The sequence below is a fragment of the Penaeus monodon genome, chromosome 13 (assembly GCF_015228065.2).
Source record: "Penaeus monodon isolate SGIC_2016 chromosome 13, NSTDA_Pmon_1, whole genome shotgun sequence".
NCBI lineage: Eukaryota > Metazoa > Arthropoda > Malacostraca > Decapoda > Penaeidae > Penaeus > Penaeus monodon.
The window spans coordinates 44683273-44687381 of NC_051398.1; the positions used below are offsets into that span (position 1 = coordinate 44683273).

General features: G+C 31.2%; 1 long non-coding RNA gene across 1 annotated transcript in view; it reads left to right on the top strand.

The window, feature by feature from the left end:
- Positions 1-2416: 2416 nt before the first annotated feature.
- LOC119580357 overlaps positions 2417-4109 on the top strand; it is an 83218-nt gene continuing 81525 nt past the window's right edge. Inside the window, exon 1 of the long non-coding RNA XR_005229370.1 lies at positions 2417-2576. This is a non-coding gene — a long non-coding RNA (uncharacterized LOC119580357). The remainder of the gene's footprint in view (positions 2577-4109) is intronic.

Sequence of the window (4109 nt, forward strand, 5' to 3'; positions counted from 1 at the left end):
ATATACATACATACAACAAAACGCATACATTTAAAGCACAACACACAGAAACCCATGAAACAGATACGCATACATGTACAGTATGTTACAGTGATAAATATTTTCGAACAAAGAAAGAGAAACATGAACAAACAGAGATATAGATAAGTAGAGGAGAGAGAGAGAAGAGAGGGGAGGGAGGAGAGGGGGGAGAGAAGATGAGAGAGAGGAGAGAGAGAGAGGAGAGAGAGAGAAGAGAGAGGAAGAGAGAGGGGAAAAGGAAAGAGAGAGAGAGAGAAGAGAGAGAGAGAGAGAGAGAGAGAGAGAGAGAGAGAGAGAGAGAGAGAGAGAGACCATTAGAGAAAGAAACCACAAAATACTCACAGGCACATGCACATATAAAACTCTACGAACACGTACATACAAATGCATTTAAATAAACACGCACGGAGAGGCAAACTTATACCAACATACCTGTAAATACACACAAACACATACAAGTATATCCACATGCAAAAACAGATACATACAAACACAAACACGCACACAGACACACAGACACACATACACAAACACACACAGAAACGCAAACACACACACAGACACACTCACAAACATCCTCCCCACACAAACACATCACGTGATACAATCTAATTCCCATTTTTATCCTGGCTACAACAGACGCCACAGCTGTCAAGGGCAACAGGAGAGAATCGACTTAAAATGCTTATTGGCTGTAACATTGATTCGCTTCACGAGGAGACTCAGTGGAAAGTGATTTCCAATAGGGTCTAACTGGGCTTATGTATATACATACATACATACATACATACATACGTACATATATACATACATATATATATATATATATATATATAAAAATATATAGTATATATTTTTAAAAATATAAATTAAATATATATATATATATAATTATATATATATATATTATATATATATAAATATATTATATACATATATATATATATATTATTAATATTTTCCTATTTTTTTTTTATATACTAACACTATACACACTCTCTCTCTCTCTCTTCTCTCTCCCCTCTCTCTCTCTCCTCTTTCTCCCCTCTCTTCCTCTCTCTCTCTCTCTTCTCTCTCTCTCTAACCTATCTATCAATTATTACTATCTGTTATTCTCTTTTCTTCGTATTTTATATATAGATTATATATATATATAATTATATAATATATAATATACATATATATATATACATATCATCCAGTATATATATATATGTAAAAGATGTAAAATATATATACATAAAATATATATAAAATATATATATATATAATATGTATGTATACATATTCATATATATAATAAAATATAATAATATATATATATATATATGTATTTTATATATTGATATACATATATATGTATATATACTACATATATATTTATATATAATATATATATATATTTTATATAAATATATATTTTATATTATATATATATCTATATATATATATATAAAATCAATAAAGGGTACGGCTATAATCACGTAATTATTTATGCTCTGCAGCGAACATTAAAGTATAAGTATTGCTAGGGATTGTTTATAAACATGGCAGTCACTAAGGTAAACGTATAGCTCTTAACTCCTTATAGCTTCCTGAATTATTTACTTTATACGCTTATCATATACATATATACAAATATGCATGCATACACTCCCACGCATGCATATTGTATATATATATATATATATATATATATATATATATATATATATATATATATATATATATATATATGTATATATATATGAGTGTGTATGAGTGTGTGTGTGTGTATAATGATACTTGTACTTCCCTGTGCGTGTGTCCATGGATTCATTCGTACATAGATCCGTGTGTACGATAATGCGTGCACGTGTTTGCGTGTGAGTCCATGAATTCGTTCTTATATAAATCCGTGTTTTCAATAATGCGTTTACATGTATGTATATAAGTATGTATGAGTGTACATGCATGTATATTATAATACGTGTACATGTATGTATATGATAATGCGTGTACATGTATGTATATGATAATGCGTGTACACGTATGTATATAATAATGAGTGTACATGTATGTATGTATATAATAATCTGTGTACATGTATGTATATAATAATCCATGAACATGTATGTATATAATCATGCGTTTACACGCGTCTGTCCATGAATTCGTTCATGCAAAAATGTGCGTGTACATGAATACGCATAGGTGCACATGCGCATGCTCATGAATCCGTTCGCACGAAAATGCGCGTGTGCGTATATCCACGTATCCGTCCGTACAAAACTGCGTATACATGCGTGTGCGGATGTTCGCGAATACACGAATTCGATTGTGCAAAAATGCGCATGTACAGCAATGCGTACGTCCAATCGTTCGGACAAAAATCCGCTAATGCGTGCGTGCGTGCGTGCGTGCGTGGGCGAGCGAGCGGGCACCGCAACCTGTTGGTTCCTTACCGTCTCTCCAGCGCTTAGTCTCCGCCTGACCTCCGCGCGGGCAAGATCTCTAGGCGAGCTCTGTGCGTCCTTTTTTTCCCCTCTCTCATCCGATCCCCTTGGGTTTGCCAGGTACTTTGGATGCTTATTATGTCCTTCGCCTCTTTCCCTCTTTTATTCTTGCTCTTTACTTCCTTTTTTATCTGTTGTTTCTCTTTTTTTTTTCGTTTTTTAATAAGTTTTGGTAGGTCGATAACACTTATTATCTTAATTCTTAACTCTTTAGTTTTTAATTTTCGCGCCAAAATGATATATATATATGTATATATATATATATATATATATATGTATATATATATATATTATATATATATATATATATATATATATATATATATATATATATGTATATATAAACTGCATTTATACTAATGCTCGCTAAAATCCTTTCTTTTATACACTCTCTTTAGATCCTAAAAAATATATATATTCTCTTCTTCATTTCTTCTCATTTATTAAATTTTCTATTCTCCTTCTTCATATTCTCCTGTTTTCTTGATTTTCTTCACTTCCTTATTTTCTTCTCTCTGCTTTATTTTCTCTTCTTCTCTATTTTCTTTCTGTTCTTTCTATCCCCCTTTTCCCTCGTTCTTCGTTCTATTTGGCTGTTAGTGAAAGCCTCGGTGAACGTTGCTGCGAACGTCTAAGTGAACGTTTTGGGAGAAAAGAAGAAAATGGAGAAGAGAAAAAATAAAAAGAACGGAAGACATTAAAGAAAAGAAGAAAAGCAGAGGAGAGAAGAAGAGAATATATATATATATATATATATATATATATATATATAATATATATCTATCTATGCATATATTTTTATGTATATATATAATAGGACCCGAGCATCTAAATGAACGTCTTTGGCGAACGTCATAGTGAGCATCTTAGTGAACGTCACAGCGAACGGCATGTCTTGGGTGAACGTCTCGGTCTTAACGAATGTCTCACGCGAACGTCTTAGTGAACGTCTTGCCGGACACACTGACGTTCTGAACGAAACATTTCTGAGAACGTCGTTTCCGCGAACGTCTCAGCACTCGTTCGCTAATTTCGTTAATCAGTAATCAAAATGAATAAATTGATTTAAAAAGAGAAAGAAAGAAACATGAAAAGAAAATGAGAAAGAGAGAGAGAGAGAGAGAGAAAAAAAACGTTTTTCCTCGCAGCGAAAAATCCGTGAACGATGTTAAAGACAGAGGAAATTAATAAAAATAGAAAAAAAAGGAAATGATAAAAACGGTGACGAAAGCTGTGTGGGAAAGACAGATTGAAATGGAAAGGAAATGAAAGAGAAAAAGAGAACCAAAGAAGAAGAGGAAGAAGGTGAAAAGAACTGGTGGCGATCCCTGGGATAACACGGGTGATTTTGTGTGTATGCATATATATACACATACATACATACACATACATACATACATACATATATATATATATATATATATATATATATATATATATATATACATATATATATACATTATATATATATAAAATATATATATATATATAATATATATATATAAATATATATATACATATATATATACATGTATATATATATATATATATATTTATATATATATATATATATATATATTATATATATATATA